At 54.1% G+C, this 14918-nt stretch overlaps 1 pseudogene; it reads left to right on the top strand.

Annotated features, from left to right (window-relative positions):
* The first annotated feature begins 13983 nt into the window (after nt 1-13983).
* On the top strand, nt 13984-14678 carry LOC132243802 (olfactory receptor 4N2-like; annotated as a pseudogene).
* The last annotated feature ends 240 nt before the right edge of the window (nt 14679-14918 follow it).

Genomic DNA, 14918 nt, shown 5'->3' with positions numbered 1-14918 from the left:
AACAAACAAAAAGCACCCTGCCGAGGCAGCAGGATGGCTGATAAGGAGAGACGAGGGAAGTGAGCTTCTGCGGGGAGTAGATCAGCCGCTGCACCCAGCTGCAGCGAGTGCAAGGGACAGAGCCAGAGCAGGCTCTGAGAAAGCTGGCAGCACAACCTGCAGCCGTGCTGACGGTGGAACTGGCACCGATGCTATTGGCAGAACCGGTGAAGGAGCTGGCTGCGTTATAGGCGACAGAGCGGGTGGAGGAGCTGGTGGCGTCGGAAGCAGCAGAACCGGGGGTGAAATTGACGACGCTGCAAGCAGCAGAGCCGGTGGAGGCTCCGGCAGCGTCTGGAGCAGTAGAGCCAGGGAGGGAACTGGCTGCATTGCAGGCAGAGGAGCCAGAGAGAGAACCGGTGGCATCCTGAGCAGCAGAGCCGGTGGAGGAGCAGAAGGGCCAGCGAGGGAGCCGGCTGCATTTCAGACAGCAGAGCTGGTGAAGAAACCAGCAGCTGGGTTAAAGAAGGAGCCGAGGCGGAAGGTCTGGGCTGGCAACCCCGGCAGATGGCCCGTTGAGCCGAGGACCTTTACGGATGCTTGGCAGGTTGGGGGTAAGACAGTGACAGGCCCAGGATACCGTGGGAGCCAAGGAGAGGCAGAGCTATAGGTGGTGAGTGGCCAGGGTGTAGGGGAGGACGGAGCCCCAAGACTACCTGCGGGGAACCGCGCCAACTCTAGGAGCTACCCCAAGGAAGGACACCCCACTGAAGTTACATTCAAAGTCGTGGCAGATGAGTTCAGGAGTCCTCCTGACTTCACCAGGGGTAGCCTTCGGGGTCCACCCATAAGCCCGGGGCCTGCAAGATCTAGGGCTCAGGCGAAGGCGGCATGGGAACACCTACTAAAGTGGAGGCGGGTACAGTGCCTATCTTCAAGAAAGGGAGGAAAGTGGATCCAGCTAACTATAAGCCCATGAGCCTGACTTGTATCCTGGGGAAGATCTTAGAAAAGTTTATTAAAGAGGCCATCCTTAATGGACTGGCCGACACCAACATCTTAAGGGATAGCCAGCACGGGTTTGTTACGGGTAGGTCTTGCTTGACCAATCTCATTTCCTTCTATGACAAGGTGACCTATCACCTGGACAAGAGTGAAGAGATTGATGTCATATATCTTGACTTCAAAAAAGCCTTCGATCTGGTATCCCATGATCACCTCTTGGTGAAACTGGCCAATTGTCACCTTGGGTCCACCATGATCCACTGGCTGGAAAATTGGCTCTGTGGTCGGACCCAGAGGGTAGTAATTGATGGAAGTCACTCACCATGGTGTCCTGTGACCAGTGAGGTCCCCCAAGGCTCTGTCCTTGGACCCATATTGTTCAACATCTTCATTAATGATGTGGACACTGGAGTCAGAAACGGACTGGCCAAGTTCGCCGATGACACCAAACTTTGAGGTAAAGCATCCACACCAGAAGACAGGTGGATGATCCAGGCTGACCTGGACAGGATCAGCAAGTGCGCGGATGAGAATCTGATGGTGTTCAATGCCGATAAATGCAAGGTTCTCCACCTTGGGAAGAAAAACCCGCAGCATCCTTATAGACTCGGCAGTGCTATGTTGGCTAGCACTATGGAAGAAAGAGACTTGGGGGTCATCATTGACCACAAGATGAACATGAGCCTGCAATGCGATGCTGCAGCTAGTAAAGCAACCAAAACACTGGCTTTTATCCATAGATGCCTCTCAAGCAAATCCCGGGACATCATTCACCCCTTGTACTCAGCCTTGGTGAGGCTGCAACTGGAGTACTGCATCCAGTTTTGGGCTCCACAATTCAAAAAGGATGTGGAGAAGCTTGAGAGAGTCCAGAGAAGAGCCATGCGCATGATCAGAGGTCAGGGAAGCAGACCCTACGATGACAGGCTGAGAGCCCTGGGGCTCTTTAGCCTGGAAAAGCGCAGGCTCAGGGGTGATCTGATGGCCACCTACAAGTTTATCAGGGGTGACCACCAGTATCTGGGGGAATGTTTGTTCACCAGAGCGCCCCAAGGGATGACGAGGTCGAATGGTCACAAACTACTACAAGATCGTTTCAGGCTGGACATAAGGAAGAATTTCTTTACTGTCCGAGCCCCCAAGGTCTGGAACAGCCTGCCACCGGAAGTGGTTCAAGCGCCTTCATTGAACACCTTCAAGAGCAAACTGGATGCTCATCTTGCTGGGATCCTATAACCCCAGCTGACTTCCTGCCCTTTGGGCAGGGGGCAGGACTTGATGATCTTCCGAGGTCCCTTCCAGCCCTAATGTCTATGAAATCTATGAACCCCCTGATTACAAGGGGGAGGATAGGTGCTGGAAGGCAGAGCTTCTGAAAATTGCCAAAACAAGAGAACTCAGCCCCAGTTACAGGAAGCCCATGGTACTCAAAGTACCAGAGTTCCCTGAGCAGCAGAAATGAGGGGAAAGAGAGGCACGTACCCCGCTTACAGGAGTGCCTCACCCCACCAGCCAACTATGGCAGTGCTCTCACACACCTACAATGTGGCAGCTACAACGTACAAGGCACTGCACAGCTCACTCTTGCCTTTGGGCAGGAAGCAGCCAAGACCTGCTTCCTGGTTACAGGAAGGTCCCTGCTTCTCCAAGGCTCCCTCAGCCACATTGTGGCTCATACGTGACAGATGTCATGGCAGGGCGGTCACTGTGTCCAGAGTCCCTTTCCTTCGCACCCCGTTTTCCTGCCTGCCTTTTATCTTGCCTCACCCCTTTGCACCAGGTCTTCCAAGATCTGTAAGAACAAAGACCGAGACCAGGTGTAAGCCAAAACAGCCTGAGCGAAAGTCGAGTGGCTGCAACTTGTCCCTTTTCAGCCCTGATGTGAAGGGTTTCCAACATGCTTAATCTGCTCCAGAAGCTGCAACCTTCCCTGTACACCCAAAGTAACACCTCTGCCGAACCTCACAAAATAGCCTAAGATTTGGCAAAAGAAGAGCAGAAGACCTGTGCCTTTCTTATAAGCTGGGGCCCAACAAGTCCTGGCACTCAAACCTTCCACAGCTCACAAAGACCTGGTCTTTCCCCCACAACTCTATTACCTTTGCCTCCTGGTTGCCTGGCATGGTTTTCTACTCTGGGATCAGTTAAGTCCTAGTTGTCTGTCATCTTCTTTGCTTCTTCTTCTGGAGGCAGAAAGAACAAGACAAAAATGGGATGCAAGTCAGTGCAATGGAAGATGCATCTGCAGGCCCCAGCTTCTCTCCCACTTTTACTCTTACCTGGACCTGTGGCCACTCTGTCCTCTGGAAGGCGGGAGGACAGACATCTGTGGGCTTGGCTGTCGACATCCAGGCCAGCCAGAAGAAAAGTACCATGGGTCAGGACTCTGGACAGAATTGCTAGGGCGGCACCATTAAAAGTGACCAGAAACACCGGCAACCCTGCTTACAGGGTGGTGCTTCCTGCACACAGCTGGCTGCTGGGGCATGAAGCCCAGAGAAAACCTGCAAAGCCCTGAATGCCAGCTGACAGGTGCCTCTGGCGGTCTTGATGAGGGTCAACGCTGCCCCGTGTCTGGAGGATAGAAGGGCCGTGACTTTAGCCTCCTCTCACAGCAAGGGGAGCTTCTGAAAAGCACCGAGGCAAGCGGAAAAGGAATCTAGAGACCTCAGCCCAAGGTACAGGAAGGTTGCAGCCCTCAAGGGATCAGAGCTCCCTGTGCAGCAGAAATTAGGGGAGAGAGACACGCACCCCGCTTACAAGAGGGCCTCTCCCCCACCAGCCAACTACAGCAGTGCTCTCACACACTTACTATGGGGCAGCTACAATGGGCAAGGCACTGCACAGCTCAGTCTAGCTTTTGGGCACAGAGCAGCATGCACCCTTTTAACAAGGTGGCTGCTTTCTCAGCAGTGACTTGCAGGAGTGGGCCTGGGCCCAATTACAGGGCAGCCATGCTGTGCCATCATTGCCAGCAGGTGAGGAAGAATCAGAATCAAAGGGGAGGCAATAGGGAGGGCAGCCTCCTGTTTGTAGGGCAGTCCACCTTTCTCCTGACAGCTCTACAAGAGCAACAGCCTCCAGGGCCGAGACCTGCTTCCTCGTGACAGGGAGGTCCGGCTGTCCAAGGCTCCCTCAGCCACAGTTTGGCTCATACGTGACTGAGACTTAAGGGTAGGGAGGTCACTGTGTCCACAGTCCCTTTCCTTCACTCCCTGTTTTCCTGCCTGCCTTTCATCCTGCCTTGCCGCTTCGCTGCCAAGTCTTCCAAGGACTGTAAAAACAAAGACCGAGACCAGGTGTAAATCAACACAGCTTGAGCGCACATTGAGTGGTTACAACTTTTCCCTTTTCAGAGTTGATGTGATGAAGGTGATCCAACACGCTTAGTATCCTCCAGAATCTGCAGCCCTCCCTGTAATCCCTAGGAAACCCCTCTGCCCAACCTCATAAAATATCCTAATATTTGGTGAAATAAAGAGCAGGAGACCTGCACCCTCCCTGTCAGATGGGGGGCTCAGGACATCCTGGCACTGCCAGCCTTCCATGGCTCATGAAACTCTTGTGCTTAGCAAACTCTCTTACCTTTGCTTCCTGGTTGACCAGCATGTTTTTCAGTCCTGGTTATCAGTTGACTTCCATCTGTCGGTCCTCTTATTTGCTCCTCCTTCTGGGGGCAGAAAAAAACAAGACAGAAACAGGGTGTGAGTCATCACGGTGAAAGACATATCTGCAGTCCCCAACCTGTCTCCCTGGTTTACCCTTACCGAGTGCCGCTCTGCCTTGTCTGCACAAAGGGGGGAGGAAAGACATGTGCAGGCTTGGATGCTGACATCTATGCCAGCCAGAAGCAGAATGCAATGGGCCAGGACTCTGGACAGAATTGCTAGGGCAGCGCCATTAACAGTGACCACAAGCACTGGAACCCTGATTACAGGGCGATGCTCCCTCCCCACAGCTGGCTGCTGGGACATGAAGCCCATAGAAAACCTGCAAAGACCTAAATACCAGCTGAGAGGTGCCTCAGGTGGTCTTGATCAGGGGTCAGAGCTGTCCCATGTGTCCAGAGTACAAGAGGGCCACAACTTTAGCCTCCTGTCACAGAAGCCACTGAGCCCAAAGTGCTAAACAAGGCCTCCTCCCCTCCTGGCCAGAAGGGGTAGGGGCACAGCCCTGCTTACAGGGTGCCAGGGGAGGCCGTCTCAATAGTGCCAAAGCAGCAGAACAGAGGAGAAGAGACCTGGACCTGAGTTACGGGAAGGTCATGAAGCCTCGGGGTCCCAACATGCTCAGTATCCTCCCCAAGCCCGCAACCTTCCCTGCTATCCGTGGGTGTCGTCTCTGGCCAGCCTTTCTGAGTGTAACGAGATTCAGAAAATCAAGGGGACCTGCACCCTGCTTACAGGCCACAGGCCGGGCATAGGGGTGAAGAAGTACAGCTGGCTGAGTGCCATGGCACTCGTCTCCAGGAACTCGGATATGGAATACATAGCCTTCTCTCAAAAAGGATGGCAGGAACCCTTCATGCGAGGTTCCAAGTGGACACAAGAACATGCTAGCCACCCAAAAAGAGGGGGCCTCTACCCTGAGATACAGGGAGGTTGCTTGCCCAAAAGTGTTAGAGGGGGGCCTAGTGCCACCCCAGGCCAGAAGGTATGGAGATTTATAGCGTTGTTTAACCCCCTAGGTGATAAGGTGGGAGAAGGCTAGGAGGACACATCTTGCCCCTTTTCCAGCACTGGGAAGAAAATAAAGTATGCTGCAGTGATTTTAAGAACAAAAAGAAAATAACAAACGCTTTCACTCCCAGGCACTCCTCTTTCTTGCCATCCACACTCTGACAAGGGAAAATGACTGTTCCCAGGCCAGAAAGGAGCTCCATGTTGCAAACCGCTTGACATCGAACCTTCCACTGGAAAATCCTCCTCCACTGCAGGAGGGAAAGAAGGCTGAGACCAGCACCCTCCTTACAGGGCACAGTCCATCTGACTAGTCAGACTGCCCACAGGGAGCAAAAAGGAAATGCCCATGGTCCTGCTTACAGGGAGATCCCTCAGGCCAGCTGAAGGAAGGAGCTGTCACCAGGGGCACATAGTGACCTGGACCCTGCTTACAGGGTGGTCCACAGCTCTGCAGGATCTTGCCTTCCACTAAGAAGCATGGGACTTGCACCCCTGTTACAGGGCACGGTCCAGCTGACTAGCCACACTGCATGGGGAAAAAAGAGCAGGAAGGCCCAGAGCCCTGCTTACAGGGAGGGCCCTCAGCCAGCCAAAGGACAGAGTTGTTCCCAAAAGCACATTGAGACCCAGACCCTGCTTACAGGGTGGTCCACAGCTCTGCAGAACGCAGTCCTCCACCAAGAGGCACGGGACTCGCACCCTCATTACAGGGTGGCCCAGGAGTCTGGACATGGTGTGCCAGGCACAGATGCAGGAAGGACGACAGATGCCTGGACACAGGGAATGGAGAGGAGGCCACAGGCTTCAATCTAGCCACAGGAAGTTCATCATGCTCTGGGTTCTAAAAAGTTTGCCGTCACCCCACGAAAATCAGTTCCTGTCTGCAAGGCCTTCCTGTGGCACCGCGCTACAGACTGCTCCGGCTCTCTCAAGCCAGTGGAAGGAGGCTACGCCCACCCTGCTTCCAGGGGCACCTCTCAGACTGGCTGGCTATGGCAGCAGACCTGGCCTCCCAGTTACAGGACATCCAGCACTACGTACATATGTTCAAATCCACTCTCCTTTTTGTGTGGTAAGAGGCAGCATTCACCCCACTTATGGGAGGCTGTGCCGTTGGCAGTCACGTCTGGCAGCTGACCTGGACCCTGATTACAGGGTGGCTGCGCTGCACAAGACCACCAACCAGATCCACGGCCTTTATGAATGAGGTGGCGGTGACACACGCCTTGCTTACAGGGTTGTCCACCTGACTGCTGCACAAGTGCAACAGCATCACGGGCAGAGACCTATTTCTGGGTTACACAGAGCTTGCTCAAAGGTTCACACAGCCACAATTTGCCTAATATATGATCAAGACCTAAAAGGAGGGAAGTCACTCTGTCCAGAGTCCCTTTCCTTTGCATCCCTGTTTGCTGACTTTTTGCCTGTCATTGTTTGCCCACTGCTTGTCCTTCTGGCACCTGCAAAAAGGAAAAAGAAAAAAGAATAAGAAGCCACCCACACACAAAAAAAAAAATTGAGATTGACAGTCTGGGTGTAAGGCATGGAGCCAGAGGCTGAGACAGGAAGTTTCAACGTCTCTCTATTTAGACCTTCCCTGTAACCCGATGATCTGTCTTCTGTTTGAGGGACAAGCAGAAATCAACTTGTTCAGCTTCCAAACATAGGGCGAGTTAGAAATGGAAAGCCATGGGCCAGAAGCCTGGATGGAACTCAGACCTGGGCACAATAGACAGCAGCAGAAGGCACCTGGCACCTACTGACAGGATGGTGCCCACTCTCAAACCCCGACTTTAGTGCCAGAAAGCCAACCAAACAATGGTTGCTCACATGGCGCCGTTCAAGAAAGCAAGCAGAACCACACCTGGAGGACAATGGGCAGAAATTACATCTTTCCTGACAAGGAAGTCAGAGGTCTCAAAGAACCAAAAAAGGTTCAGAACACCCACATTCAATTGGGGGATGTAACAAAACCCAGATCACAGCAGTGAGTGGGTGGGTGAAGGAGTCACTGCCTACTTGCAGCTGGAACAGACTTGAACCCAAGTAATAGCGAGCTCACAACCACCTCTGTACTAAACAGCTCACTGTCTTTTAAAGAGAAGAGGTACGTGACATAGCTCCGGTTCACAGGATCCTCAGGACTACACCTGAAGCCTATCCTCGTATGAAAACATCGGGAGCCAAGAGACAAATACTACATATAAGGAGCTGCCAGTGATCCAGCCTCCTGAGGCCCCACCGATCCCAGGGTCTACAGCTTCATGATGGAAGCAAAATCAAACAAATAAATAAATAAATAAATAGTCACCGTGTCGAAACTCCCTTACCTTTCCTGGGGTGCCATGGTTTTCTTCCCTTCTTGTCAGCCAACTCCCGCTTGTGTGTCATCTATCCTACTTCTCCTACCAGGGCCTATAATAAATAGAGACAGACAATGCATTTAAGTCACCACATCGAAGGACGGGTCCACAGGCCCCAACTTCTCCCTCTTTAACCTGTACCTGAAGCTGCTGCCAATCTGTCCTGTATCCATGGAAATTGGGGAGGGAAGACACCTGCGGGCTTGACTGCTGACATCCGGGCCAGCCAGGAGCAGAGTACAAAGGGGCCAGGCCTCTGGACAGAACTGGTAGGGCAGCACTGTGAACAGTGACCACATGCACCACCAACCTGCTTACAGGGCAGTGCTCCCTCCACCCAGCTGGCTGCTGGGGCATGAAGCCCAGAGAAAACCTGCAGAGACCTGAATGCCAGCTGACAGGTGCCTCTGGCAGTCTCGATGAGGGCTCAAAGCCACCCCGTGTCTGGAGGATAAAAATGTTGTGACTTTAACCTTCCTCTCACAGCAGCCATAGTGCCCAAATGAGTAAACAAGGCCTCAGTCCCCAAGCCGAGGTCAGGGGTGACCAACCCCCTGATTACGGGGGGGGGGGGGAAGCAGGGGCAGGGGGAGCTTCTGAAAGTCCTGAGGCCAGCAAAAAAAAAGGGTAGAAACCTGAGCCCAAGCTACAGGGTCACAGCACTCAAGGAACCAGAGCTCCCTGTGCAGCAGAAAGGAAGGGAAAAAGACACGCACCCCGCTTACAGGAGGGCCTCTCCCCCACCAGCCAGCTATGGCAGGGGTCTCACACACTTACTATGGGGCAGCTACAATGGACAAGGCACTGCACAGCTCAGTCTTGCCTTTGGGCAGGATGCAGCATGCACCTTTTTAACAAGGTGGCTGCTCAGTCAGTAACCACTTGCAGGAGTGGGCCTGGGCCCCAATTACAGGGCAGCCATGCTGTGCCGTCATTGCCAGCAGGTGAAGAGTCAGAATCAAAGAGGAGGCAACAGGGATCGCAGCCTCCTGCTTGCAGGGTGGTTCGCCTTTCCTGATAGCTCTACAAGAGCAACAGCCTCCAGGGCCAAGACCTGCTTCCTGGTGACAGGGAGGTCCTGCTGTCCAAGGCTCCCTCAGCCACAATTTGGCTCATATGTAACGGATGTAAGGGCTGGGCGGTCACTGTGTCCAAAGTCCCTTTCCTTCGCACCCTGTTTTCCTAGTAGGCTTTTACCTCGCTTCACTGCAAAGTCTTCTGAGGACTGTAAAAACAAAGACCAAGACATGGTGTAAGTCAACACAGCCCAAGTGTATGTTGAGCGGCTGCAACCTCTCCCTTTTAAGCCACTGTGAGAGAAGATATGTCTGCAATCCCCAAGTTGTCTCCCTCTACCTTTACCTAGACCTGCTGCCACTCTGTGCTCTGTCTGCAGAAAGCAGGGAGGGCAGACATAAGCGGGCTCGGATGCCAACATCCCAGCCAGCCAGCAGAGTGCGATGGGCCAGGACTATGGACAGAACTGCTATTAACAGTGACCACAAGCACCGGCAACCCTGCTTACAGGGTGGTGCTCCCTCTGCACACCTGGCTGCTGGGGCATGAAGCCCAGAGGAAATCTCCAAAGCCCTAAATGTCAGCTGACAACTGCCTCAGGCAGTCTCGATCAGGGGTCAAAGCTGCCTTGTGTGTCCAGAGCACAAGAGGGCCACAACTTTAGCCTCCTGTCACAGAAGCCACAGAGCCCAAAGGGCAAAATGAGGCCTGCCCCCAACCTGGCCAGAAGGGGTGGGGATGCAGCCCTGCTTACAGGGTGCCAGGGGAGGCCGTCTCAATAGTGCCAAAGCACCAGAACAGAGGAGCAGAGACCTGGACCCGAGTTACAGGAAGGTCATGAAGCCTCGGGGTCCCAACATGCTCAGTATCCTCCAGAAGCCTGCAACCTTCCCTGCAATCTGTGGGTATTGTCTCTGGCCAGCCTGAGTGGAATGAGATCCAGAGAACAAAGGGGACCTGCACCCTGCTTACAGGCTGCAGGCCAGGTGTGGGGGTGCAGAGGTACAGCTGGATAAGTGCCAGGGCACTCGTGTCCAGGAACTCGGATATGGAATACATAGCCTTCTCTCAAAAAGGATGGCAGGATCCCTTCATGCAAGGTACCAAGTGGCCACAAGAACATGCTAGCTACCCAAAGAGAAGGGGCTCCTACCCTGTGATACAGGGAGGTTGTGTTATTAAAGTATTAGAAGGGGAGGCCTGACGCTCACCCAGGCCAAGAGGCACAGAAATTTATAGTGGTGCTTAATCCCCTGGGTGAGAAGGTGGGAAGAGAAGGCTACGAGAATGCATCTTTCCCCTTTTCCAGCACTGGGAAGAAAATAAATTACGCTGCAGTGATTTTAAGAACAAAAAGAAAATAACAAACACTTTAATTCCCAGGCACTCCTCTCTCTCGCCGTCCACACTCTCACAAGGGAAAAAAGACTGCTCCCAGGCTGGAAAGGAGCTTTCTGCCGCAAACCACTTGACATCGAGCCTTCCACTGGAAAATCCTCCTCTGATCCCAGGGGACAAGAAGGCTGAGGCCGGCATCCTCCTTACAGGGCACAGTCCATTTGACTAACCAGACTGCCCTCAGAGGGCAAAAGGGAAAGGCCCAGAGCCCTGCTTACAGGTACAGCTGTCAAGCCAGCCAAAGGAAAGAGCTGCCAAAGGTATACTGAGACCTGGACCCTGCTTACAGGGTGGTCCACAGCCAGCCAAGGGTAAAATCTGTCTCCAAAGGCAGAGTGAGACCCAGACCCTGCTTACAGGGTGGTCCACAGCTCTGCAGAACGCAGTCCTCCACCAAGAGGAACGGGACTCGCACCCTCATTACAGGGCAGCCTAGGGGTCTGGACATGGTTTGCCAGGCACAGATGCAGGGAGGACAGATGCCTGGACACAAGGAACAGGGAGGAGGCCACAGGCTTCAACCCAGCCACGGGAAGGTCATCAAGCTCTGGGTTCTGAAGAGTTTGCTGTCACCCCACGAGACTCAGCCCATCTGCAAGGCCGTCCTGGTGCACAGCACTGCAGACTGCTCCATTTGTCAGGCCAGTGGAAGGAGGCTACTGGGTTACAGGGCTCCTCTCCAACTGGCTGGCTTTGGCAGCACAAGTAGTCTCCCAATTACAGGATACCCAGCGCTACGCACGTTCAAACTGCCTGTCATTCTTGCATGGTAGGAGGCAGTACACACCTTGCTTATAGGGGGCTGCACCACTGTCTGGCAGCTGGCCTGGACCCCGCTTATAGGGCATCTGCACTGCACAAGACCACCAACCAGATCCACGGCTTTAGAAACAAGGTGGCCATGACACACGCCTTGCTTACAGGGTTGTCCACCTGCCTCCTGACTGCTGCACAAGTGCAACAGCATCAAGGGCAGTGTCCCTTTTCTTGGTTACAGGGAGGTCACCCAAAGACTCATGAAGAGAAAATGTGGCTAATACATGATCTAGACCTAAGGGCAGGGAGGTCACTCTGTCCAGAGTCCCTTTCCTTTGCCTCCCATTTCTCTGGCTGGCTTCCCTCCTTCCTCACCTCTTCCTTGCTGCTTCTCCTTCTGGTTCTTCCGAAGACTGCAAGAACAAAGACTGAGACCAGCTGTAAGTGAACAGAGCCAGAGCACACATCTAGCAGCTGCAGCTTCTCCCTTTTGAGCCCTTACATGAAGGGGTTTCAATGCGCTCAGTATCTTCCGGAAACCTGCAATGTTCTCCGTAACCCATAGCCAAGAACTCTGGCCAACCTCACAAAGTAGCCCAAGATGAGGAGAAATAGGGACAGGAGACCTCACCTAGCTCCCAGACCAGGGGGCACATGAGGCTGTACCGTCCCAAATCTCCTGAATCCCAGGGTCTACAGCTTAACGATGAGAAGTGGACACTGACCATCTCAAAATTCTCTTACTTCTGCCTCTTGTTAGGCTGGCATGGTTTTCTTCCCTCCTGGGCAGCTCACTCCTACTTGCTTGCCTTGTTGTTGTTCCGGGGGCGATGTGGGTTGACCCCTCAAGGGGATCCATTTTGCATGATATGGGGCTGCAGCCTCAGGTGTCTGGTCCATTCTCTGACATTTGCCTCCTGGAAAGCCAAGCCATTAACGCTACCACTAATCCCTTTTCAGCAAGGGACTCTGCATCTTGTATGATCAGCTTGTAGGCGTTCAGCACACAGTGGTTACAGGACAGCCACTGTAGAAATGAAAGCAGGAAGGGGGTGGGGGAATTTGGGTGTGAAATGACAGGAGAGGGGAGAAACAAGTGGGGGAGCATGAACTTGGAGACAAAAGAAACCAGGCACCAAGGAAGTGCCTGGCACATCAGTTTTATTAGTCTACAGCAGGCCAGTGCACACCTGCTTCTCTGTCGATTTCTCTGCTCGGGGTCACAACAGGCTGCACTGGTGGTACGAAGACACCAGGGTGGGGGAACTGCTTCCCGGCCTGGTCACGCTGAGCACCAAATCTGAAGGCCACCCCTTGCATCAGCCTGCAGCGGGACAATCAGGCAGGTACTGGGCTCTATCCTGTTGTGACCTATAATGAGGCCATTGCCTCTTGAGAACCTGCCACCTCTAGAGTCCCAATGACTCCTGCTGACAACCAATGCCCAGAAGCCAGGCCTGCACGAAGGATGGCTTACTCTGCCTTCCCTCCGCCCACCCCTCTGAACAAGTTCTGCTGTTGTGTGTGTCAGCCCAGCCCTGCTCAGGGGTCGGCTTCTTCCACTGCCTTTCCCTGGGACACCTGAACAGGATGCAAGAGCCACACTGGTGCACAGAAGAAACCATGCCTAGCATGGCACAGCTCAGGGCTTCGCCGTTTGGTAGGGAAACTGAGTGGCGCCACGGGAGGCTAAGGCGGCTCCGGCTTCAGCCCTTCTTGCTCACACTGCCCGGGCGAGGGGGAGGCTCCCCCTCACGGCCGCCCTCTCTCCAGCACCTTTCTCTTGGATGTGCTGGGCCTCGGCTCTCTCCACACTAACCCCCACCCTCTATGCCCTCGGCTCACCCCCTGCCTTCACCCAGCAGCGGAGCTGGGCCTCAGGCACCTCCTCCCTGCCCTGGTCACCCCCTTGCTGCTGTCCCAGGCCCCGCCCCTTCCCCTCAGCCATCGCTTGGCCCTGCCCTCTTCCCCTCAGACCCAGCACCGCCTTTCCACTGGGCCCTGCCCATGCTCACCCCCTTGCTGCTGCCCCAGGCCCCGCCCCTTCTCCTCAGCTTCAGTTTGGCCCCACCCCCTGTGCCTCAGTGAAGCCCCGCCCTCCCCCTCAGACTCAGCTTGGCCCCACCCCCATGCTTCAGCAGTCCCACCGTTACTTCACCCAGGCCCCTCCCCCTTTTCCCTTAGCCCCAGCTCGGCCCCGCCCCCTCGGTGCTTCTCGCCTTCCCAGCCCCACGTCACCCCCACGGCCCCTTCCCCTCCATGCCGCCTGCTCTCCCTTGCGGGCACTTGGACAGCGGTTCCCGGGCCCCAAATTGAGGCAGTCTGCCCCGTAGTCCCGCACCGCCTCCCGGACTGGTCCTTGCTTGGCTGTGCTGGGCGCCTGCTGCTTCCTGCCAGGCCCCAGCACTGGCTCACTGCGCCTTGGCCTGCCCGGCCCCTCACGCCTACCTCGAGGCATTGGCTCTGTCCTGCTGCCATGGCCTCGCACCACTGAGGGACTGGCATGGTCCAGGCCCCGTCCCTTCTGCTCATCTGGGCCCCACCCCCAGCCCCACTCAGGCTGGCCCCACCCCATCTCTTCCCTGCTGCCGGCCCCCTCGGCAGAGCAGGATGTGTGTGTCTTGTTCATACCTGTAAAAAGAGAAGCAGTTGCAGAACTGGATAGATGAAGGAGTGCATATATAATTAGAGGTGTGAGGGATTAAAGAAATGTGGAGATAAATGAGTAAAGGAACCAATACATCTGTGTATAAATGCATCCATGTTCTGTCTCTCCACCTAGAATGCTAGATGACTTCTTCAGCTGTCGCAAGACTATCTCCTACAGGGCCTGCCTAGCACAGCTATTCTTTCTCCACTTCAGAGGAGCTGAAATCTTCCTGCTCATTAGCATGGCCTTTGACAGGTACGCGGCCATCTGCAAGACAAAATACGCTATACCACCGTGGTAAACAGAAGGGTCTGCTGGGCCTTAGTGGTGGCCGCCTGGGCAGGGGGATTCATGCATTCCATTATCCAAGTCACCCTCATTGTTGCTCTCCCCTTCTGTGGCCCCAACAAGCTGGACAACTTCTTCTGTCACATTACCCAGCTGATCAAGCTGGCCTGCACTGACACCTACATCTTGGAATTCATCATGTTCTTCAACAGCGGCCTGGCCACCTTCATGTGCTTCCTCCTCCTGCTGATCTCCTACGGGGCCCTGCTGGTCTGGCTGAGGGCAAGCTCCTCCCATGGGAAGAGCAAAGCAGCCTCCACCTGTGTCACCCACATCATCATTGTGTTTGTCATGTTTGGCCTAGCCATCTATGTCTATTGCCGGCCCTTCCGTAGCTTCTCCATGGACAAGGTGGTGGCCGTGTTCCACACCATGGTCTTCGCCCTCATAAATCCCATGGTCTACACGCTGAGGAATAGGGAGATTCTCAGTGCTATGAAGAGGCTGCTGGACAGATCTGGCCTCTGGAAAGGAAAATAGAAGAATGCCAGAATAATAGAAATGCAGAGATCAGAACATTTTTGTTGTGCTGGGCAAGGTTTTGTTTGAGTTGTACTGGAGCAGCACTTTAATCATGGTATAGGTTCTGCAAATTAACCACGGAGCTCCTCTGAAGTATGCTGGAAATTAACTTTTAGAAACTTAGTATCTGTGGAGTACAGTGATTCTTTACACTGTGGGTACATTACACACACGCTTTAAGATGCAGTAGCCTATTAC

Source organism: Alligator mississippiensis, chromosome 11 (genome assembly GCF_030867095.1).
Source record: "Alligator mississippiensis isolate rAllMis1 chromosome 11, rAllMis1, whole genome shotgun sequence".
Taxonomy (NCBI): domain Eukaryota; kingdom Metazoa; phylum Chordata; order Crocodylia; family Alligatoridae; genus Alligator; species Alligator mississippiensis.
Note: the sequence above shows the minus strand (reverse complement) of the source record. Positions and strands in the feature narration are given on the sequence as shown.